A 26,091-nucleotide genomic window follows, 5' to 3' on the forward strand; every position below is an offset into this window, starting at 1 on the left:
GGTTCTTGAGTTTGAGTCCCAGAACCCCCCCACCCCAAAATCTGGCCAACCAGTACCCAGGAAATCACTCTAGGACTCCCTAAGGAGTTTTTAAAAGTATTTCATACCCTCACTTCTCCTGGATATTCAATTATGCTGTTTTCAAACTTCCATGGGTAGTACTGATCAAGTACTACTTTTTTTTTTTGGTTCAGTTTTTTTAAATTATGGTATGTATATATAACATGAAATTTGCTCTTTTAACCATTTTTTTTAATTGCATGGTTCAGTGGCAGCAATTACGTTCACAATGCTGTGCGACTATCACCACTACTTTCCAAATTTTGCATCATACTCTTCAGCTCAAAACCTACTCTTTCTCCTAGAATAAAATCCTACTGGGGCTGACATCACCTGATCCCTGCCGGTCCCCAGGATCTCATTTCTGCCACCTCACTCAACTCTGATTGTGATGGCCTCTGGCCTTTGCAGTTGCAGCTGTCCATTTCTGCATGCCCCTCTCCTTCTGGGCACACAGCTGGCTTCCCTGAACAACTGTCCTGAGCCAGTTGGCTTGAAGTCACACATGAACCTCTAGACTCTTTACACTCTGGCTTTCTATTGTTGCTAATTGTCAGTCTTGCAACTAACATTTAAACTGCTCAAGGGCAGGGATCCAGTTCATTCTATTTATTGTCTATTTCCCATTCTTAAAACAGTAGCTGTCATGTAAAAGGTGCTCAGTAAATGCATATCGTTAGATATTATGATAAGGTAAGAATGATTTACAATATTTCTGTACACAGAAGAGTTTTCTGAGGATTTCTAACCAATTAATAACCACTTGTTTGACTCTGTAATAGGCAGTATTCTAAGACTGACCACTGTAACCCTCAGTGGTCAAGAATCTCTTCCCTTGTGAGAATGGCAAAAATCACTAACTATGGTCAGATATCGTTCCTGTGGTTGTGTTGTGTTATATAGCAAAAAGGAGATCACGGAGCAGGCAGCCTCTTTAATCACAGGAGACATGGGAAACAGATTTTTCTCTGGCTGGCTAAAGAAGGGTTCACTGCTGGTTTGAGGACCAAGGTACCATGGACATGAAGGCATTAAGGAGCTAAGAGAAGCCCCTAATGGATATCTCACAAGGAAATGGAAGGAATCCCCCAACTTACAACAGAATTCAATCAACAGCCTGAAGGGATATAGAAGTGGACTCTTACCCAGAGTTCCAGGGAACTACCCAAAGTACTGCCAAAGAAAAATTACCCACTGTGCACTATGAATTGCAGAAAAACAAGTGTAACAACTTGCCTTAAGTCTTAAAGGCAAGTATGTATGGAGGAAGAGAAAAAGTATGGAAACCTAGGTCCCCTGGTCTGCAGCCCAGTGAGGGCCATTTTTGACATAAGTTTGGTCTTCATGGCAGAAAGATTCAGGTTCGAATCCTGCTCCACTGCTTACTAACACGTGTTCTTCTGTATAAATGGAAATAATGGCTACATTTTTATCTCATGGAAGAAGAAGACACACAGAAGTACTTCATCATCACTCGTTTTCTCCATTCACTGTGCATTTTCTAGGTTAGTCTTACAACCCTCTGGGAACTCTACACAGTAGTCAGAGTTACACTTACAGATCTTCATTTTTAAAAAATTTTATTTAAAGAGAGACTAAACAAAACAGAAAATGGGTAGAAGTTGATAGAATTTTCAACATGGAAAGGAACCATCTGATAGAATTTTTGGCATGGCTAAAAGATAAGTAGTATGAAATGAAAGCGGCCTTTATTTTAAGAATGTGAAGAGAGACTCCATGACCCTCCAGGGTCTGGCATTCTCTCTGCCAGACACGTGGTGTGGGGGCATACATGTAGCTTAGGTTTGGGGTAGTGCCTAAGGGGCATTAGTGATGCACAGGTAGCCTATTGGTATTCATTTCGCACCACAGGTAAATTGCCTAGGGGTGGGAAAAGTGACCTCAAGATAGAGCCCCTTGGTTCCACCTCCCAGGTTCCACCGGCTACAGTGTCCCATCTGGTGCAAAATCCTTTCATTCCTGTCTTTTGATTATTAGGAAAAAAGGGTGAAGATTTACTGATTCCTGCTGAAGGGGGGCACTGTACTGGGGTTTGGGAGGGTCAACAGGATGACGGTTGATGCCCATGTAGAAGCTGGTGCCAGGTGTTTTAACCAGGACAACTTTATCACTGGTGAATGCCTGTATGTTAGACTGGAAAAACAAAAAGTCAAGGTGTTATGAGGAGGCAGGCCACTATCGTATTTAAGGACCCAGGAGAGGTAAAAGGAAAGGTGCCTTTGATTTTGATATGTCATTTTATCAGGGCCATGTTGAGGTAGAATCATTGCTACAGTGACGTAGAATTCTGAAAAATAAGTGTGGGGTTATGAAAGGTGATTATTCCCCCATCTGAAAGGGTAAAAGTTAAGAAGGTAGGCAGGTAAGACTTGTGTCTGGTATGCATGATGTGGGAGTCTTTAGGAAATACTGTTGAGAGTCCTGCTGTAAAAAGGATAAGAAATTAGGAACCATATTGCATAACAAAACATGACAGCCTGAGAGTTGTGGCTGTGAGGCCTTGGTGAGGTGAAGACAAGTGGGCAAAAGGATGGTTAGATCTAGGGCTGGAAGGGCACCACTTAGCCTGAGTGATGTGAAACCAGGATGGCAGTCTAGCAACTTTGACTGCTGTTGAGGTTGCCAAGAAGACCAGGTACGGGCCGCTCTAACTTGGTTGTAGTCCTTGCGATGATTTGCTGTAACAGGACTTTAGTAAGTATATCAGCATTTTCCCTGGTTGTGGGAAAGCTTTTATTTATCCTGAAAAAGTACAAACAAGGTGAGAAGGTTTAATTTATCTGTCAGTCTTGACCAGGGTTGTGTCTGAGAAATTGGTGAATAAGAAAGGAAGGAGATGCTATATGTCCCTGAGGCAAGGTTTTACTAGCGATAACAAGTGTAAGCTGTTGAGACCTCAGAGTGTCTGGGTCAGTCTGCATAAACGCAAAGGAATAAAAGGCATTTTTAAGATTTAGGACTGTAAAGTGAGTGGTGGAGAGGATATGAGAGCATGGTATAAGGGTTTGGCACACTGGGTGGACTGGGAAGAAGCGGTCTGGAACCTGCATGAAATAGGCCCTGTCTGTAATGGCTGTATAGGTTGGCCATCAATACCCCTATAGAGACTGAGGACTTAATATAGTGGCCTGAAAACTCAGGAAGAACCCTATACATGGCCTCTATGTCCGCAAGTATAGAGAATGTCTTACCTGAGACTTTTATTGGGACTTGGGGCTCTGAGAAAGACACCTTAATGGGGGCTGTGGACCCCGAGCCCCGTCAGTCTTCAGCAGCAAGTTTAAGCAGATATATCAGCAATGAATCTGGCAGTGTTGGCATTTCCTGTGAGGGCTAGAAGTTAGGATGGCTTACCCACTCTCTGGTGGCTAGGACAGTCCAGTAGCCCTGGGGTAAGGTCTCAAAGGAATGCCAGGATGGGGCACTCTCTTGCCCAATGTCCTCTGTTGCATTTGAGGTGTGGCCCATGGGAGTGGGGCAGGCAGCTCCACCTTGTGTCAGTTTACCTGTCTCAGAACTCCAAGTGTCACTGCTAAAAGATCAGATTGTTATTTTTTATCTCTATGGATGAATACATGAAAAGCCATATTAAGAAGGTCTCCCTGTGGGGTTTGAGGGCCAAGTTCAGCCTTTTGTCTTGGGATCTGGCCCACAGTAGAAGGTATCTGTAGAATTAATTAAGTATGCAGGAGTCAAATATAATCAACAGGGTATTTATGATTATAACTTTATATAAGTATCTATGCTGTTAAAATGTCTAATGCCATCTGATTTTTGGAGGATGGCCTGTTTTATTAATTTTATCCTTTTATTTAGGAGATAGATCAGCTATGGTGTCATTTAATGCCAGTTGAGTATAGTTAATTATGGCTCAGCAGAGGGCAGGGCCAGGGCAGGTGACAGGCTGAGAAAGGCTCAAGCCTGGCCTCTATCCCAGTGTTGGTCTTGTTGTTTTGCATGCATCATATAACCTTTCTTTCTGGAAAAGATCTAGTGGTTTCCAGCAAAAGGAATTTATAATTACCTCTTAATTTTAGTTGTTAAACATCCAGAAGATTGGTAATAGCACAGTACAATATAGGCAGTAAGCTTAACATAGAACATTAAATGGCTATCAACCATGAATGTTTTAACATTTGAACACTGAAGAAATTTGTGAAACATCTCTAAGCATATGTCTGGATCTGAAAGAAAACATTTATCATCATACATTACATAAATTTTTGTTTTAAAATTATTTGACTGGTTTACTCATGTTGGTCTGATTTGTATCTCTTGGCTGGAACACAAGAAAAAGACAGCAGAAATAATCCCAATTTTATATTTGAAAACATGAATATACCATCAGATTAGCAACAATGGATTGTCTGTTGCGACCTGTTGTCTCTTTCTCCACCATAGTGCTCAGAGGCGCACTGGCCCTTGGGGGTGGGAGCTGGGACTGCTCCAGAGACGTGCAGAGCGTGCAGGGTGAGGACGGAACACAGAGGATGGACGGAGCCTGCAGGATGGGCAGAGTATGGGGGTGCAGTGTACGCAGAGTAGGCAGAGCATGCATGGCCTGCTGGGCGCAGAGCTGGGGTTTGGCATGAGGGCCCAGAGCAGCCCACATGTACCTCCCCCAATACTGTCCGGGCGCACCTCCCCCATCCCAGCGGGAAAGGCAGGTCAGTGCACAGGGGGACTGAGAAATGGGTGAAGCAAGAGGAAAGGAGGACACTGAGAAAGCTTTGAAAGGCTGTAAAGAAAGAGGCTATGTTATCTCTAAGTGTTGGGAGAGGGAAGGATACTGGAGGAGCAGAGGGAGAGGACACATTCTCAAAATAAAGGCCCAAAGATGGAGAGCTTTTGCAAACTTGTCATCAGTGCTATAAATAGGTATGGTTTTTTAGGGGGGGACAGGAAGTGGTTCCCAAGATCATCAAAGGCACAAGTGGAGTTTCTGTGGATTACAGTAACAGCTCTGCCCGTGAGAGCTTAAAGGCTCTGCCTCGGGGCTGTCCAGGGATGTGAGCGCATCACTGGAGTCCAGGGAACGGGAAGAAAACCCATGTGGGGCCTGGTCCAGCGCCAAATAATCTCCAGAGGTTGCTCACCTGTGGTAAATGAATTAGGCCGGTGCTGTTTACAAACCAGCAGTGACAAGTTTAGCAGCTCCCGCATGTTGAGAAATGAGGAATTAATCCAGTATGTAGTCCCGTCTATGAATGGCAGGGGACTCATCAGCAGTCTCTTGTCTGCCATTCCCAGTCAGGGAACCATCTGATAGAATTTTTGGCATGGCTAAAAAGATAAGTATGAAATAAAAGCGGCCTTTATTTTAAGAATGTGGAGAGAGACTCCATGACCCTCTGGGGTCTGGCATTTTCTCTGCCAGACATGTGGTATGGGGGCATACATGTAGCTTAGGTTTGGGGTGGTGCCTAAGGGGCAAAATCCTTCCAGAAGTAATACATACTTTCAAAGAAAAAATAAACAGTAAGAAATCAGGGGCTGGGGATTTAGCTCAGCGGCATAAGCGCCTGCCTTGCAAGCAGGCAGTCGTGTGTTCAATCCCCGGTACCGATAAAAAAGAGAAAGACAATAAATAAATAAACAGTAAGAAATCACTTTAGTTGATGATTACATATTGTCCTCTTATAAATAGTTAGTTATTCAAGATACAAAAGTGAAATATACAAAGTGGGGATTCAAACAGTGAGACTGCAAACAGTTCTGTTCAACTATCCAACAAAAACTTAATAATATGGTTATCAATCCTATACACTTAAACATACATGCAGCTATCCATATCTTCATGTGTGTTGAGATTAAACAACCAAAGCAGGCTAAAATCACTCTGAACAAAGAATCATAGTATTGCTGGATTTTACATCATGACATTACGGGATCAGCACTGGGTACTGTAGTGTCTCTTTTTCTTCAAAGTATTTGTTCATTTCATGATGTGTTATAAGATCAGTTCTCATAAACTATAGGTTATACACATGCATGAGTCTTAACATGCATTTCTATCCTTTCTATATTAGAGGGTGAAGCAAGACAAAACAAAACATATTACTATAAACACATGAAACAAAAGACATATAAAACTGCTGTACAAGGAGTTCCACCATAGTTACTGTGTTGTCTCTTGTTATCTTCAATAGAATTGGCTATATCATCAGACATAGTATAATTGAATACAGCAGTACATAACAGTATTAATATAAACAAACTTTGTAGATAGTGTAAAACTTCAAAAACAGGTAGTAATCAAACCAGAATGGGTATCATAGTGAATCTTGTCATCTTTGTGAGGCTGCCTATATTCTCAGACTTGAGACTACCAATCATAACAGTTTTGAATAAAATCTTCGATACCAAACAGCAATCAAACAAACCAGATTTAACTAAGATCAGTCATGATAAAACGGTGTAAGTTATACAGGGATCCAGATTAAGTTAATAGGAAATTAAAGATGATTACTGTGCTATATCCTGATATTTTTGTGACACCTGTCTGTACCCTCAGATCTAGTGCAAGTAGACAAAGTGGGACAGAATAAAATCTATCTAAGCAGAACAGTATGAGTAATGTGGGTTTTAAATCCTGATACACTATTAACAATATCTTCTGCCATCTTTTTTAAGACTATTCCTCCCCTTTCACTCCCCAAGGGTGCACTGTGCATTTTTGGGTCTTACCAAGACCCTCAGTTTTTAGGTTGGGGGGGGGGCAATTTGCTATTTACCTACGTGGTTCCAAGCCTTCTCCCTTGATCTCTAGTTGTATTCCTTTACCTATTAAAGCCTGTCTTTCCAACCTATCCATAAATACTGGTCTAGTTGCCCCTATTACTCTCTGGTTCCCTGTCACGTAGAATATTGTTTTCTCATATCTGATTTTCGGTCCATATATCCTTTTTCAGGTCAATTATATTTCCTATAAAGAGCATCTCGGTGGACCCCACCTCCTGATCTACTGTCTGTGTTTTTCTTTTTAGTGTATCAAGGCCATCTATATTAGAGATTATAGCCAACCTTCTCTGCCTCATTTCTGTTGTGCTCTTTTTCTGCCATTAGTTGTCTGCTTGTCTTATTCATTCCACTTTCTGCTCCATTCATTGAGGCCTCTCTGCCACTGTTCCTGGAATCCTGGAACTTTTCTCTCTCTCTAGAATGCCCTGTAGTATTCTCTGTACAGTTGGATTGGTGGTAGCAAACTCCCCTTTTCCTCTTTGTCTTGGAAGCATCTTGTCTCTCCATTAATTTCTAGAGACAGTTTTTCAGGGTACAGCAATGTGAGCTGGAGGTTATTTTCTTTCAGGGCTTGGAATACTTTGCTCCAAGCTCTTCTTGATTTGATGGCCTGTGTTGAGAAGTCTGCTGTGATTTTGATGGGTTTTTCTTTATAGGTAATCTGTTTCTTGTATCTGACAGCTTTTAATATTCTGTTCTTATATTGAATTTCTGGGATCTTGATTATTATATGCCTGGGTGTAGCTCTGTTTTGCTTGTAGGTGGCTGGACTCCTGTATGCCTCATACATCAGGATATCATTTCCTTTTCCTATGTCTGGGAAGTTTTCCTTATTTCTGTGAATAGCCTTTGTAGTTCCTTCATTTGTACCCCTGCTTCTTCATTCACATTCTTTATTCTGAAGTTATAGATCCTCCTGTCATCTTCTAGCCTTTGTATTGTTACTGCTTGTTTCCTTGTTATTTTTAAGAAATATTCCCTTTCATGATCCCACATTGCAAACCTGTCCTCCAGTTTGGATAATCTATCCTTAGTTTCTTTCAAGCAGTTTTGCCAGCTTTCAATGGAGTTTTTAATTTCCTGGTAATCTCTTTGAATCTGCTTTATGTATTCTATGTTTTCTTTATATTCTTCATCAAGTGATTCTCTCCTTTTTGTGTGTGTGCTCCTCCATTCTTCTGTGTCTTCTTGAGGGGTGCTTAGCATTTCTTTTATTAATCTACTTATATCTTGCTTTACTTGGTTAAATATTTCACTTTTGCAATCATCTATGAGGTCCCAAAAATATCTCTTTATGTCCACTGATGCCATGTCTGATAGTGCATGTTTGCTATCCTCAATCTCTTTTGTATTTACTTTCCTGGATCAATGTTCTCAGGGTTGGGGGCTGGGGACTTTTTCTTGTTGCTTCCTCTTCTCATATTTTATTTCTTCCATACAGGCATATAGAGGAGGTCCCAGTGCCTTTCTTTGTTGGTTACAGTTCTTCTGAAGTGTGCTGGCTAGGTGATCCTGCCCACTCCAGTGTGCTACTGTGGTACAAACAGGGGCTGGGTTTGCTGGCCAATCCCCTCTGGGTCAGTCAATCTGCTGATGCCTTCACTGTGTTAGTGTGTGCTGTGCATAGAGAATTGGTTTGGGACAACTTATTGGGTCTCAGCCAGGGGCATGACCCAGGCCAATCATACCCCACCAATCTCATCTGGGAAGGGAACAACTGACTGAAGTCACTGCTGTTCCTTGTTCATGCCAGTCCCGCCAATTCCAAAATGTTGTCCCCATTGTTGCCTTTTCTGTGGAAGAGTTTTATTCCCACACTCACTGCAAGTCGATGCAGGTCCCTTGCCAGCTCCTTTCTCTTTTGGGCTCGCCGACCTTTGACTTCAGTGCAAATGCACTTCAGTGAAACTGCAGTTCCAGTGAGTTGAAGCAGTGGGAATTCAGGTGGCTTGATGTGTTGTAGTCATGTGACTTCGGGCACTGCCCGATCTTTATTTTTTAAAAAAATCATTGCTCTGCCCTGATCAAAGCTTTCATTGGCTTATGTAGCCTCCATGACATGCCTTCCCAGTTCCCTGTCTGACCACTGCCTCCCCCATCTCAGCTTGCACCAGGCCAGCTGCACTGACCTCTTACTGAAACTCAGGCACACCGAGCTCGCTCCTGCCTCAGGCTCTTCCCTACCCCTTTCCCTCCATCTGAAAGGTTCTTTTCACCAAATTCTCAAACTTGTTCTTTTATTATGAACTATGAGAACACAAAAAAAATGCACAAAACACATACACGTAGTTGAATAAATAATTATAAAGCAAAATCACCAGTATACCCACCATGCAGGTCAAGAAATGCAATGCCATCATCTCCTGGAATGTCCCTATGGGGCCCGACCTGATCACACTTCCTTCCCTGCCTGCAGAGAGTGATCTCTGTTACTATGACGATCATTTCTTTAGGTTTTCTGGTTGCTGTGGCTTAGATATGGCTTGGGTGTGCCCATATTTAGAGTCTTGGTCTCAGTGTGGTAATGTCCAGGTGGAGGACATTTAAGGGGCAGGGTCTAGGTAAGACCCTTAAGTCTTCAGGGGTATTACAGTCAGAGAAACAGGCACTCAAGGAAGTCAGCACAAAAAGTAAAGACAGGAAGTTTGTGGTTGGAGGTGCAGATGGAGACTCGGTAACCAGGTCTGCATGTCTTCAGAGAGACAAACAGCAACTTGAGATTATACTGTAACTAGCACCATATGGTACCTGGTACAGTAAGTCTAGACAGGCATCAGTCACCCAGGTGAGTGACCAGAGCGCCTGGACCCATCCCTTCCCCAAATGTCTTTGTTCTCTCCATATACCCTACATGACTCGTTTCGCAATGATTTTTTTAAATCATTTTATAGGATCAATAATAGCTAAATGGCTATACTTGGGACCCTATAAGCTGATTATAGTTTGACCCACCTTGTAGCCATGGTGTGACTTTCTGTATAAATGTCAGACTTCCCTCTGACAAAGGGGCTTGGTGGCCACCCATTCGGGACCCCTCCTGGAAATTCAGGAGCTACTCTCCTTCCCTGTAATTCAAGTCAAACTCTTTTAACTTCTTCCTTTGGTGTGTGATTTCATTCCTCAATGATATGAAGCCACAAACTCAGCACATTGGACATCTGGTGGAATCTTGGTTAGTTCTCAGGAGAGCAAGGTGTTAAAATACTTGAGTCTTATCCTGAAAGCACCATCTTGCTTCCTATCAGACCATGTGATCTCTCCCTCCTCCACTCACTCCCACCAGAATGCTGCCTGCTATGGGAACCTCGTCAGTGCTAATGCTATGCTTCTGGGATTTTCAGCCTCCAAAACCTTGAGCGAATAAACCTCTTTACTTTATAAGCACCTAGTATCAAGTATTTCATTGTAGTAATAGGGAAAAAAACTAATACAATTTGTATTTGAGCTTTATTACATGACTGGGGAATGTTTTACATACATATATATATATATATACTTTTGTACCTTGCTCCTTTTAATAAACATTATGTATAGAACAGTCTTCTATATGACTGTTTACAGAAGTTCATTCACTTATTCATTCTCATTGCATTTTGTGTGTATGTGTTGCTTTTGGTTATTGTTGTTTGTTTTGTTTTGTTTTTGAGGCAGGTTTTTACTATACATCTCAGGCTGGCTTTGAATGTACTTTATATCCCAGGCTGGCCTTGAACCCATGGCAATCTTCCTGCCTTAGTCTCCCAAGTTTTGATGTACCATCCTGCTTGGCTGTTTTTTGGGTTTTCTTGGGACAAGTTCTCACTGTGTAGTTCAGGCTGGCCTTGAACTCACTATGAAGTTCACGGTGGCCTCAAACTCTCAGCAATCCTCCTGTCCCAGCCTCCTGAGTGCTGGGATTACAGACATACACTGGCTCACTGAATCACCTTTTTAGTTTTATTATATCACAATTCATGTTTGTTTCATTCAAGGACATTCAGGTTGCTTCCGGGTTTACAGTGGGGCTGAAGTGGCTGATTTCATAGTATTCTGGTACACAGGTGCATGAATGACTCTTGGGTCAGTGCCAGGAATACACTGGACCCAGGACAAGCGCATTTTTACCTCCTTTGTAATGTCAAGCCAGTTTCCAAGTGGGCTGTCTCACTTCACATTGCCTCCGGCTGTGTGTACGAGTTTCACATCTGCAAACCATACACACTCGGTATTGTCACACTGCTTGCCAAGCTGGTATGTTTAGAACGGCATCTTGTTTGAGCCCTGAATCCATCTGAAATTGATTTTAATATATTGAACAGGCTATTTCCTCAGTCCATTCAGTCTCTGCTCACGTGTAACTTTCTCAAAGATGTCTCCTAGATTATTTTTTCAATAATGGGAATTAAACCCAAGGTCTTTACACTGAGTTACATCCCCAATTCTTTTTTGTTTTTTATTTTGAGACAGGATCTCACTAAGCCCCTAAGTTGCCCAGGCTGGGAACAAACTTGTGATCTGACTGCCTCAGCCTCCCAGCGTGCTGGGATTAAATGCATGTACCACCATGCATTGCTTTTCTTCAAAAATTTTACAAACCCCCACCCCACACACACCGCCAGTTCCCCCATTTCTCTCTTTCTATTCCTTTAGCTGGTTTTATTTTTTATAACTTCTAAGTTTCTCTTATGACATTATATTCTGTATGTACTGTAGTTGGTTATTTTGATTGTCTTAACAGGTATCAGCTGTGGCCTAAAGATTTTGTGTGTATTCACCATTTTAATCCTGACAACCCTATGAGCAGCACTCCTACATAGCAGGTGCTATTATTGGCCTGATTTTAGAGATGAAGAAACTGAAGCTGGGTGATTAAATAACACTCTCAAGGTTACACAGCTGGTAAGAGGCAGAGTCAGGCAATGCCATTATTTATTTATGTCTGTTCTCCCCTGGAATGTGAGTTCCAGAGGACAGCAGCTTTGTCTGGTTTGTTTACCCTGCTTCCTCTGGATCCCAGAACAGTTCCCAGCATGCAAGAAGTGCTCAATACACCTTGTTGAATTGCCTTGGAAAAGCAGATCTTGGTTCTTGGTAAGAGCTGCCTGCTTTATTTGACTCTGACCTGCAGAGTAATGAGGAGATTATTAGATTTGGTTATTTCTCCTCTGCAAATCAGATTGCCCTGGGTGCTTCCTCAGTGATGACTAAGCCACGGTTACCTACCCCAGAACCATTGGCATGTTAGGCTGAGTAATTCTTTGTTTTTGGGCTCTGTGTGTGCATTGTAGGATGGTTAGAAGCATCCCTGTCTTCTACCTGTTGGATACCAGTAGCAAAACTCTCCTCCCAAGCTGCAACCCTCCAAATGTCTCAGGCATTGCCTAGAGGACCCTGGGTGACAACACCCTCCCCCAAACAGTCACTACGTTGAAGTTTATCTAGGATGTATGGCAGTGTTGCAGAGTGGAGAATGAGAACAATATGGTCTGGAAACTTTGCAACCAACAAGAAAAACCCTGAACTAAATGTGGTGGCACAGCCTGTATTTCCCAGCTGCTTCAGAGGCTGAGGCAAGTGGAGCTCCGGTCATTGGAGTTCAAAACCAACCTACGCAACACAGTGAGATCTCATCTAAAAAAAGAAAGAAAGTGAAAAAAAAAGAAAGAAAAAGGAAATGGAAAAAAGAAGAAGGAAGAAGAAGAGCTAAAGCTGCAATTCTCTTCCAAGAAAGCAAAGTACAGCTGAGCATGGTGGTGCACTCTTGTGATCCCAGCACTTGGGAGGCTGAGGCAGGAGGATTGTTGCAAGTTCAAGACCAGCCTGGGCTACAAAGTGAGTTCAAGGCCAGCATGAATTGCATAGCGAGACCCTGTCAAAAAAAAAAAAAGAAAGAAAGAAAGAAAGCAAAGTTCACGCCATATTTCCCTCTTTTTCACTCCAAGGTTCAATAGTGGGAGGAGGGAATCCTAGGGTCTGGAGGAGGTTCATATGCATAAATCCTTGCATGTAAGGATTTCCTCTCACTTCTCAGCACCTGAGCCAAAAATTCACAAGTCTCTGTGGCAAAAGCTCACGTTGAAGAGGCAGATTGGAAGTGGCTGAGGAAGGTGTCCAGATGTATGAGCAGATGTGTGGGACCGCAGTCACGGGAGATTCATATGCTTAGGAGCAGAGTGGAAAAGACAGCCCAGAATCTCTGGACCTTGCAAAGCACACAAGTACAGAACAGCACGTCCTGCTTAGTCCTGAAAATCCAAGTGGACCAGCCAAGCAGCCACCCAAGGCTGTGTGCCCAAGGACAAGACCAAGCAAGTTTCAAGGCTTCAGAGGCTGGTAAAGAGTGGAGGGCAGCACTGGAAAAGGGCCTTCTTTCCACCACCATGATGCCACCGTCTCTCCAGACACCATGCTGGAAGAGTGGAATCAGGATGGGTATCAGCCAGAATGCAGTCAGCTGCTAGGACACAGAACAAAGTGGCAGTGTCTTAAACATGACACTCTAGCTCATGACTCTCCTCCGGTATTAGCAGTTCAGAGATGATGAGCAAGCTCCTCAGTGCTGGGAACCAGGCTCCTTCGCTTTTAAAGCCTTCTACTGCTGTACTATTGGCTTCATCTGATCCACCTGGCTCCAAACCATGGCACATTCCAGGGGCAAGATGGAGACCAGAGACATCATTATCCTGCTCACCGGAACTGAGTCAGAGGGCCGTGCCTGGCTCCAGGACAGGCTGATGGGTGTAGTCTTATTTAGATAGCCATGGATAAGGGCCAGCCATTCTATTACTAAATGAAGAGAGGAAGGACACTTAGGGACAGCTGTCCCTGCTTCTAGGGAGACAGTCTAAAAGTCTAACCCACTTTTTCCAAAGAATCTGAAAGTGTTTAAACCAGAAGAATCAGCCTGAAAGTCTAACCCACTTTTTCCAAAGAATCTGAAAGTGTTTAAACCAGAAGATACTTCTCCTTGGCCCCATTCACTGCTCTTTCCCACTGCAACAGGGGATCAAGCCTCAAATCACAGTACAGGAAATACATGAACAAAATACAGTTTGCCAAGCAGGGGACACTGCATAAGTTTGTTACCCTACTGAGACAGAAAACAGAACTGGGTAAAGTTTGAATTGTGTATCTTCTACTCCAGAGCACCAAGCAAGCCTACAGTTTAGGAGAGGTAGTCTGTCACTAGCAGGCACGCAGCTGAGGTTTGTATGGGTCCCCCAAAGTTCATGTTGGGAGCTTAATCCCCAGTGCAACGGTGCTGGGAGGCGGGGCTTCAGAGAAGGTGCCTCGAAAGGCTTCATGTAATCACAGGAATGGGTTGGTTACATGGAGCATGGGTCTCATCTTGTCCTGTCCTCCTCCTACATACTCTCCTGTCCTTCTGCCTTGAACTATGGAAGGACACAATAGGAAAGCCCTTCACTGATACCATCACCAAGCTCTGGGACTCCCTGACTCCAGAAAAATTAGTCAACTAAATCTATGTTCATTGTAATCACAATGGGTCTCAGAGCAACCCATTCTCCTGCAGCAACAGCAAATGAACCAGGACACCCCAAAGCAAGTCTAAAGAGAGGCACATTGGGCCTCTGCAAAGTCCCATGAGAATTCAACCAGTACAAGAAGACAACAGAAGAGGGGAATGTCATAGATCAACAGGGACAAGCTTGGGGTCAAGAACCCGATGAGCCCGAATTTAAACTTGTCTTCCCTTTTAGTACTGTAAGAGTAATAAGCCCTCGTATTACTGTTGCTGCTGGCATTGCCACCAAACCAGATCCAAGGAGGTTCTGGGAGCTGAGATAACAAACCTGCCCATAGAACTGCTGACACCAGCAGTGGAAAGAGAATTTTCAGGACTAGTCAGTAACAGGCATAGGAAGGGTTTATTAGGCAGAAATTTATAGGCACACGCTCCAAGAAATAGAGTGTAGGGCCTCAAAAGAGAAGCATGTTATTTCATGGAATTGGGAACATTTATTTTCCTCTTGAGAGAGTAGAGATGCTGGGAAGAGGTAAACCATAGCCCAGAAGGGTATTGACTCATATTACAGGAATAAGCCCAGGTTCTAAAAATTTCTTGCTTTTTTGAGTCAGGATTTTGCTATGTAGTCCAGGCTGTCCTTGAACTCAGGGTGATCCTCCTGCCTCAGCCTCCCAAGTACTAGGATTACAGGCATGTGCCACCATGCCCAGCTTTTTTTCTTTTTTGGATGGATAATTTTTAGAGCTCTCTGAATTCGCTCATCCTGTTCCTTTATCTCGGGATCAGGTTCCTGTTCTTTGCTTTCTCAACTAAGCCAATGTATGGACTTCGCTATTCCTGAGGAATTTTGGATGTGATGGCTTGGCAGCAAAGGAGCCTAAATTTAACCATGGAATGCTGGCATGGATCTGCTTGGGTAACTCCTGCTGAGCCCCAGAAGTTGAAGCCACTGTGAATTGTGTAATTGAACAAGTGTGCATGTCTGTGCGCACATGTGTGCGTGTGTTGATAAGTATGAAGTTTGCTGAAAAATCTGTGGCTCACCCAAAGGAAACCCAACCCACAAATTTCAAACTGATTTCTAGTCACATTCGTATTTCCCCACCATCACTCTCCTTTCATTTCCACTTTTCCCCCTAAAAAGTCATTCTTTTAGTGTCAAAACTTGTTTCTGGGGGGAAAAGACTTGATTCTGTGGGGTCAAAGTAACGTACGTGTGTGTGTGTGTGTGTGTGTGTGTGTGTGTGTGTGTGTGATCATAATTTTAAGTGGAGAAAAAACACCTTTAAAATCTTTGTTTTTGTTTCTATCCAGCAACACTGTGCATGATGAAGTACCTGTCTGCACTAAGAGGAATTGTGTATAATATTCTATAAAACAGATCAGGATACACGAAGAAGACAGGAGCCACAATGGGTCAGTTCCCTGAAGGAGAAGCCTGAGAGGTGATCCTTGTACAAATGAGCCCCTGAGAGGTGAGTCAGGACACACCTAGGGTGGACAGAGGGATCAGGGCAAAGGAAGCAGCTCTGTGAAGATGCAGGTTTGGGTGGAAGCGGACCTTGACTGGATCCTGTGGATCTTTTACCACATGGGATATTCTACCCAGAGGCAAGAAAGCTGAACTGTTATACATGCCAGCTTTAGGCACTCATCGCCGATAAGGTGGGTGTAAGCTCCCCGCTGGCACAAAGGAAACCATCCTGAAAAGAAAGCAGGGTGAGTTCCCAGCAGCCCACAGCAGGTGCGAGGCAATACACTGGCCCAGTAAAGGGATCTGGGTAGGGTACCAAGATCCACTACACTGGACACATCATAACTTGTCCATGACACTAGAGTCAAGCATATATGATAGCTTTTTCATTTCACTATTTGTACATTTTTGCTTTTTGAATAGACTTTTCGAGCAGTTTCATGTTCACAGTAATACTGAGCTAAAAGTTCCATTTTCTAAACTTTTAACACAGAGTTCCCGTATACTCTCTGCCCCTCACTGTATACACAGCCTCTCTACTGTCAACATCCTACAGTACAATGGGACTACACTGACTCCCAAAGTCAATGTGCTAATTTACCTTAAGGTGTTAGCAATCACTCTTGGTGTCGTCCTTTGTACAGGCTTTGACAGGGGCGTAATGGCACGTACCCATTATCGTACACAGAGTAGGTTCGCTGCCCTAAAATCTATGTCCTTCCCATTGGTCACTACCAATCCTGACATTTACTTATCTTTTGACTGTCTCCGTACTTCTGTCTTTTCCAGAATGTCTTATAGTTGGAAATCACACAACATGTAGACCTTGAAGACCGGTTTCTTTGAGTTAATAGTATATATTTAAATTTCTCCCACGTCTTTTCATGACTTGGTAGCATATTTCTTTTTAGCAGTAATATTCTGTTGTCTAGAAACATCACAGTTTATGAACTCATTCATCTGCTGAAAAATGTCCTTCCAAACCGTGGCTGCTACGAAAACAGCTGCTTCATTATAAACACTAGGGTGGAGACTTTTGTGAAGACATAAGTTTTCAACTCCTTTGGGTAAATACAAGAGAGTACTCATTACTGGATTATATGAAACAATATGTTTAGTTGTTTAGGAAGCCACCAAAGTGGCTGTACCATTTTGTATTCCAATCAGCAGCAAATCCTCACGAGCATTTGGTGTCTTTAGAGTTATAGAATGTGGCCATTCTAGTAAGTGTCCAGTGCTATTTCATTGTTTTTTTGTTTTGTTTTGTTTGGTACCAGGGATCCAACTCACGACCTTGCAATTGCAAGGCAGGCACTTATGCCTACTGAGCTAAATCCATGGCCCCTTCATTGTTTTAATTTGCATTTCCCTGATGAGTTGCACAGCAGGCATCGGTGAGGTATCTGGGTATTTTGCTCATTTTTAATTTTTTAAGAGTTTTTAAAAAATATTTTAGATAACAGTCCTTTTACAAATGTTTTGAGTCTCTGCCTTATCTTGTTAGTCTGATTCATTTTTTTATTTTTTTCATTTATAAAGTGTTCTACTCAGTGTGAATGGACTTTGAAAACATGACAAGAAAATGAAATCACAGAAGCCTTGTATTGTATCATTATATTTTTATGAATTGTTCATTATATAAATCTGTGGAGTCAGAGAGATTTGTGGATGCCAGGAGCTAGGACAGAATGGGCCCAGAGTTTTGATATGATGAAAATGTTCCAAAATTCAGCAGTGACAATGGATATACACTTGCGAATATACTAAAAGCAACTAAAGTGTAAACTTTGAAAGAGTGGATTTTGCGGTATGTGCATTACATCTCAATAAAGTAGTTAAAAACAAACTTTGCACTGTAGGGCTACAAACTCCATCAAAACTTCACAGCTGTAAAAATTGTAGTTGAATACTTCCTATAGATATTTTCACTGAAAAGTTGGGCTACAAATCAGGAAAACACCTTCTTTGACATTGCCAAATCTTCAATCTCACTCTCCTTTTATATTCATGCGTCCTTGAAAGCTGGACCCGGACTAGGAGATAAAGACATCAGGGGTCACTGTGGCGTTCCCCAAGTATCTTGGCCCTTGAGGCGGCTCCGGATCTTGTAACTAGTGCCTTCACAGTACACACTGAGAGGTGAGGTCGTAGTTCACCCGCAGGCCTTGCAAATCACATGCCCCGCTCTGCTGAGTCTTAAGAAAGTACCCATGATCATCTACCTACGCAGTCAACATCTTTTCCTCTGAGCCAGTAAGCATTTCTTAGTCACTGACAGATGGATTTTGCAAACTTTGGCCATCATGTGATAGTGGGAACTGAGTTAGGTCAGGTGATTTATTATGATCTTCAGTGACAGCTGAGCCAAGGTTTTCGGCAGAAGCCACGTCCTGGGTGAACTTGGCCTGCTTTACGTTTTAATCTGCCCTGGAATATCATTCCTTAGAGGCTGCTGATTGCGGGTGGATGAAGAGTTCCTGGATCCTGTAGTAGGAAGACACCTTGGGACCAGCAGCAGTGATACAGGAAACCATCTGTGCCACCCTACCCGGGGCCTGGCTTGGATGGGCCACTCCCCTGTGACAGCCTTCTGCTCATTCTCATCTTGGAATAAATGAGTTGAACTCTGTGATCTGTAAGACTTTTCCCACTTGAATGGATCAGCTAGTCCAGGGTGTTTCCCAAACTTGAATTTCATAGAGCAGAACAGTTTTCATTGACTTTGAGGAGCTGACCTTATTTATAATAATACAGATTACCTTTCCAAGGAAGGAAGGACAATCAAAAAAATAAAACTGGTAACTGACATTTTTTATCACGTCATTTCCAGAAAGAAAGAAAGTAAATATTAACTTTTTTAAAAGTCAGAGGAAGCAGTTTTAAGTCCGGCTGAAGTCTGGTCCAGAGGTAGGGAGTTGTCAACAAGTTTAGCAAATCTTTTTCCTGGGAGGAAAGGTCTTTATCGTTTCTGGGTTTTGTTTTTTTCTTTTTCTTTTTTTTTTTTTTTTTTGTTTGTTTGTCTTTTTGAGACAGGGTCTCGCTATGCAGTTCAGGCTGGCCTTGAGCTCACTTTGTAGCCCAGGCTGGTCTTGAACTCACAGCGATCCTCCTGCCTCAGCCTCCCAAGTGCTGGGATTACAAGCATGCGCCCCCATGCTCGACTCCCTATCTCTCCATTCTTATCTATATTTTTATCCTTTTTCTTGTGCTTGCCTTTCTATCTCTAATCTTGGCTTGGCTGCCTGATTAAGAAGTTGCTTGAATTAACTCTTTTTGAAAATTTACTTATTTTGGAGACAGGGTCTTGCTACATAGTTCAGGCTGGGCTAGACTCACCACAGAGCCCAAACTGGCCTCAAACTCCCAGAGATCCTCCTGCCGCAGCCTCCCCAGTGCTGGGATCACAGGTTTGTGCCACTATGCCTGGCTTTGAATTAGTTTTTCAAAAGTGGGTTATTTTCATTTATTCAGTCCCATCTTTACACTATTCTGCCTAGTTACTTAACTAAACTAAACTACTACACCATCACTCCTACAATCTGATTTTAGAACATTTTATTACCCCCAAAATATTTTATGTTCATTTGCTCATCACTTCCTGTCCTCACTCACCACGCCTTTCCAGGTACCGTAGCTATGCAACTTATTTTCCTATTGGATCAGTGTTAGCCAAGCGGCTGTACGTGTAATCCTATAAATTGATTATAGTCGGGCCCACATACCCACATTATGATTTTGGTGTATAAGTTTCCCTGATGGAGGGCACCCGTGGACACCCACTCAGGGCCCCTCCTGGAAATCCAAGATCTGCTCTTCTTTCCTTTAGTTTCAATAAAACTGTCCTAACTTCTTTCTTGGGTTGGAGACTTTGTTCCTCAATGCTGTGAGACCATGAACGGTGTATGTGGCATCTAACAGGTCAGGAGTTATATTTGTCTGTATCGCTATTACCCTGGCTCCTGTGGTTCCCTCTATTTCACTTCTACATCACTTTCAAAGCCATTAATGAGGGCACGATCTGCCCTGTGTGTGGGCTCAAATTTCAGCTCTGCTTACTTACAGTACTGTGATCTTGAGTAAGTTATTTAATTTTTCTGTGCCTTGGTTCCCCTGACTATAAAATGAAACTAATAATAATGCTTCCTTGAAAGAAGCTGTTGTGAGGATCATATGGGTTTATATATGTTGCACAAGATTTAGAACAATAATACCTAACATACGGATGCAAAATCACTTACTGTTATTACTGACTTGATCTTCCAAGAAAGCATAATAAATAGCCAGCTCCAGAAGTGAAATTTAAAAATCTGCTTAAATCTTTCAAAAGTGATTTTCTTCCTTCTATTAACCCCTCCTTGAATCTCAGTTTTAGATCAGATTTCACCTGGAGCTTAGGCTAAAAGTTTCTAGAAAATCCCTTCCTTAGAGAACAGTCTACAAGAACACTTTGCCCAGACTCCTGGCTGAGCAAGGCAGCGCAGCTCTGCTATTCCCTTGATGGATTTTCTGGCTCCTTTGGGACATCTTGCTCAGAAGCTACTACCTAGCCCTTCAATAAGAGTCTGGGTTTTGCTTTTATCCCATTCCTCCTCTGTGGGCACTTAGCAAATTCTGGCTGAAAATCAGATGAACAGAGCCCTCAGGCTCCCACTTCTGCTGAATCTGTAGAATAAATAGAGTCCCCTTCTGACCTTTGGCTGTAGAACTTTAGAACTGGAACAAGTTTGGCTATAAGTTAGCCCAAGGCTCTGGCTTTTCAAATAAAGAAACTGAGTTATTTTAGGAAATACAGCACCAACCATCACGCAGCAAATAGCCTTGTGGCAGCTCTTCTGGTTTCCAGCCAGAGGCCTCCTTTCAAGTGAAAAGGGCCCCAGATTCAGGGCTGGACTCACCCTCCAGTCTCACCCTGAGAGTTATTTGTGGAACTAAGTTTCTATTGTCACCTTGTCTTGTGTTCTAGTACTTCCTCTCCCAAATACAACTTCTTTTTCAATTTTAGATGTCAGAAAATCAAAGAAACACTACCAATATCTCTTGTCACATCTTTCTCAGCCTTCAGCGACCACGACGGGACCCTGGCAGAATCCCCTTTCTTGTTGGGTGATATACTCCAGCAGGCCTCCAACTTCCCAATTGCAGAAACAGTGAGGTTTGCTTGTCATGTTCATCAAAATATACACGTGACAATGAGCGTCAGCTCAAAAGTAAAAATAGTTAACAAAAACAGAGTTCCTCTTTTTTTTTCTTCTTTTGCTACAACTAAGGATTTGGTGAAAGCCAGATCACTGACAGGATGAAACTGTCAAAACAGGAAGCAGTAAACAGCTACCAAAGCTGTTCAACAAGACTCCTAAACCCGCTCCAAGCTCTCATGAATAAGCGGCAGGCCCCAAATCAGTGAAAAGCTATGCAGAATGGAAGGGCGGGTTCAATGCTCACTCCTGTACAGGTGCTTTAAGCTAATAAGCTCCTCAGGGCCCTTCCCTTCCCTTAAGTTACTCAGCCACACAGTTCTGGTACCTGGGAATTATTCCTACTCCTGAACAAATAGACCTTATGTTCCCCACCTCCCCACACAAACCTTTTACCCAAATCCTATAAAAACTCTTATTTCAGATACTATGGTAATTCATGGATTTCTGCCCCAATTTAAAATTTTATTTCTTTTTCTTCTTTTATTGTTTTGCCCAGGATTGCTAGTATGACTAATGTTCCTTTGATCAACATGTCTATCTCTGTGCCAGTGCCATGCTGCTTTTATCACTGCAGCTTTGTAGTATAATCTGAAGCCCAAGATTGTGATCTTGCTCTGCTCTTGTGGCTCTGGGTTGCTTTTGCTCTTCCAGCTCTCTTCCATTATGATAAATGCTAGGATTGTTTTTGTTAGTCCATGGAGAATGGTATCATCATTTTGATTGGAATTTCATTAAATCTATATATCAGTTTTGGTGATATGGTTATTTTAAATTTGTTTTATTTTATTTTATTTTGGTACTGGGGATTGAACTCATGATGTGGTGCTTGTCCTGCAGGTGCTTATGCCACTGAGCTATATTCCAAGCCCTAATATGTCTATTTTGGCTGTACTGGTTTTGTCTGTTCAGAACAGAGGCTGTCTTTTAATTTTCTGATGTCCTCTTCAATCTCTTTTTTTCAGAGTATTATCTAGTTTTCTTTCTATAGAAGTCTTTTACTTCTTTGGTTAGGTTAATTCTCAGCTATTTAATTCTTTTGAAGGTATTGTGAATGGAACTGTTTTCTTTATTTCTTCTTCAATGGGTTAATTGTCAATGTACAGGAACATTATTGACTTTTATTTATTGAGTTTTGCATCTTCCTACTTTGCAGAATTGCTAGCTCTAAAAGTCTTTTGCTGGAGTTTTGTGTGTGTGTGTGACTTCTGTGTACGAGATCACAACAGTAAATGTCCTGGCTTTACAACAGTAATTTACTTTAGCTGGGCACTGTGACGCATACCGGTAATCCCAGCACACAAGAGGCTGAGGCAGGACTCTGAGGCCAAACTCTCATAAATGAGTGGTTTCTGTGCTACAGAAGCGAGTTCAAGGCCAGCCTGACTATACAGTAAGACCCTGTCTAAAACAAAAAGTCATCTACTTTGCTAGTATGAAATATTTCAAACATAAGGCAAGACTATATAATAACAAAGACCCTCTATACCACATCACTTTAACAAGCCATATTTTATGTCCTATTCATTTCTGGCCCCTTCAAAAACAAGCAAATTTAAGAACTTGTCCCTGGTTTTCCATTCTTACTTCATCTAGGTCCTTCCATTCACCCCTATGCAAGGTTGAATATAATAAACAGTCTCTCCTTAATTTCCAGCTCACTCAGGATCTTAAACTGTGTCATTCTAACTTTTGGTGTTCAACACAAATTACCAAGTCCCGTCAGGGAAAATATAATGCTAACTGTGAGACCACGGGAGGAACTTGTAATACATGGGGCTCATATTTGGCCAAATTTAAGTGATGTAATCAATTGAGAAATAATGCTTTCAATTCCTTTTTACTGCATATATCAGACCAACTTCCTGTTAACTAACACGATATTTTGCTTCTGGTTGTATACTGTTTAAGTACAAATATCTCAGGATGAATTCTTCAACTGAATGTATCTAAGAGACTAATTTTTCTGTTGATCAAACATGGAAGCATATATACTTCAGAAGTTAAAGATCCTGGGGCTGGGGATTTAGCTCAGCGGCATAAGCGCCTGCCTTGAAAGCAGGCAGTCGTGAGTTCGATCCCCGGTACCGATAAAAAGGAAAAAGACAAAAAAAAAAAAAGAAGTTAAAGATCCTTCTGTCGCTGCTTTCTCCATCCCAAAATAATGACTGTCATAAATTAGTATTTATAATTCTGTGCATTAACATGACTTTTCAAATCTATGAAATTACATACTATTATTTTATGGATTTTAATTTTAAAATGCATGTTATTATGGCCCACATATCTTCCTGTAGCTTGTCTATTCAAATTACAATTTTATAAAGATAATTTGTTAGCCTCCAGCCACTTCCAGCCAGCTAGGCAAGTGTAATCAATCTCTGAGGCCCAGTGAAGAGGTGGACTCAGGTGTGAGAACAGCAACTGTGCCACTGGCTAAGCAGAAGGATCCTGACCTTGTATCACATTGTTCTTTTAACATTTTGGTCATGAAACACCCCAAGGCTGTACTACACTAGGCAGCACACTGTGACAGACTGCACGCACAGATCAGCCAGCTTTCACACTGATCCGTGATGCTCAATCTTGTCTCCTCCCCCAGCAATTCCCCCCGGTCCAGGTTATTTTCCAGAAGCAAACTGCAAACATTATTTCATCTCATCTCCGCGAGGACCCCTGAGCGGGCCCCTATGACCCTCACCTCTTGGTATTCATGCAGCTTTTCCTGCATTGAATTAGAGACAGTCTGTGAAACCAGCAGAATTCGGTGGATGTATTGGTTTTTGACAGCCGAGGCTGGGTCATAAAAGTCACGAGGCTTCCTCTTTGGTGTCTTGGGTGACTTGCTGACGGAGGCAAGGCTGGGACTGAGAAAAGGTAAGCAAACCACTGAGGATGCAAAACACAGGGAGTCATTTATTCTCAGGCGTTGAGCGTGTACCTGAGACATGACCCCAAGAATGAGGGTCTCATTTACCTCCCTCGAGGCCTGGCCCTGGTGAGAGACACCAACTGCCATTCCAGGTGGACACTAAGGATCTCTGTCGAGATCTGGGAGACTGCAGCTCCTGAGAGAGACTCGGGAGAGAATCTGAGCCCGAACTGCCCTCAGAACTGCTGCCCATGAAACCTAGGTGATGGTGCACGATGTTGTGTAAGCCCCTAAGTCTGGGCATTAGATAACTAAGGCGGACACTGGCACCCAGAGGTGTATGCTGCCCTAACAAACTCTGAAAATATGGGAGTGGCGGGGGGATTAAGCAAAGGGTGGAAATTTGCAGCATTTGGGAGAGTATGTTCATGGCGGCCTTCCATGGAGGCTACCAGTGAAGGTTGAGGGGTTTAAGCAGGCATGTCCTACCCCTGAGCCCCAGACCACACATCTCTGGACAGCGAGTAATGTGGCCCCATTAACATTTTTATTAGATTTTCTTTTTTTGTGTATACATTATAGTGGTGCATAGGGGCTGACCCCAGGCCTTTATACTGAGCTACATCCTCAGAATGGAAGTTTTTTCCAAATTGTCTTCTAAGAAAGGTTCTTGTTAAGGGGCTAAACTGTCCAGACTCAAACTTTTGATCTTCCTGTCTCAGTATCCCAGAATAGTAGGACTACAGGACTGTACCACCAAGGTCAGCTTAGCAATGTTTATTGTGACTCATGTGCAGGCTGCATATACTACAACACTGTGGGCAGAGGGAGCACGGCAGAGCTGACCAGTGTCCTACACCCATCACGCAGTCACTGCAGTCCACACCTGCACAGTGCAGCCGTTAGGAGCACTTGTGTGACTTGCCAAGTAACATGCAGCAAAGACAGGACACAGTATTTCAACCTAGGACTCACATGTGTGCTTGTGAAGACAGGTGTTTATTGTTATTAAGCAGACATGTAAGTGTTCTTAATAAATTTGTTTATGGTAGTACTTTATAAAATATTTTTGAAAATAAAGAATGCTCATTATTTATAGACATTATATTACATAATTGATATACAGCCCAAGACAATCTGTCTTCACTCAACGTGTCCCAGGCAAGCCAAAAGGTCAGACAGCCATGGTTTAAAAGAAAATATTAAAAGAAACTGGAAGAAAGGAGATTCTTGATACACAATGGTCAAAAAATCAAAGAACACTGTCACCCACAGTGACATGGATACTAGAAAATTTTCCTAGCCAACAGGGTGATCTGAGTGAGGAAATCATCAGGGAAGGGTTGGATATGTCACCTGATTTCATCCTGCTACAAACATTACAACGCAAGAGAAAAGATGCAAAGTAAAGAACCCATTCCAAACAAAGGTGAAATATCTGAAAATTCCCCCTATTTAGACAAGAAGTACTGCTAAAATTAAAAAATGTTTTCCAGGCAAAAATTACAGCATGACCAGGCAAATGTGGTTTACAAAAGTGAAAACAATGGTGGACTGTAAAATCCTTTGTTAACACACTAAAAAAACCCCAAGGCAGTGGCTCAGATAATCATTCAAATAGCAGGGCTTCTGTGAATTTGAAGAGCACTGTGCCCAGGCAGGCACGCAGTGGAATGCAGTTATGTAACCATGACTTGGCACAGGTGAACGTGCATGTGCTGGCTACGACACGATGTAAAAATGTGAACGTGGGATCCCAACCTGTAGAGGAATTATACCAGAAAGACGCAGAGGCTCTGGCTCTTGTTCTTCTGCTCTTGTGTTCTGCTCTGCTCCATGCTGCCTGCTCTTGGTGCTGAAGTCTTGCGGATGTACGTTCTTTAGCCTTGGAAACTCACCTGTGAAAATCTCTCTTGCCCACCCCCCTCACCCCCTAGCAAACCAACAATGTGATTGGACTCAAATACAGGGATTTTGGTATGCACCACATGGTTTGGCAAATTCAGGACGGGTTGAATGGTTCTAGATTAGAGAACAAGTGTTCATAAATGCTTCCCCCGGGTGACATAAGACAAGTACTTTGAGCCAAGGAGAGACTGACTAGTCTAGCTACAGGAGAGATGAGACTCAAAACTGAAACTTAGCAAATGCAAAATCTAGGATGCTGAGTTCCCCTAAAAAGAATGCTAGAAAGTCTTTTATTAACTACTCTGGGACAGGGGCAGTATTTTGGAAAGATAAGAAACACTAACTACCCTGC

The sequence above is a fragment of the Cavia porcellus genome, unplaced genomic scaffold (assembly GCF_034190915.1).
Source record: "Cavia porcellus strain 051 isolate PalLab524CR breed Dunkin Hartley unplaced genomic scaffold, mCavPor4.1 scaffold_31, whole genome shotgun sequence".
Classification (NCBI taxonomy): Eukaryota; Metazoa; Chordata; class Mammalia; order Rodentia; family Caviidae; genus Cavia; species Cavia porcellus.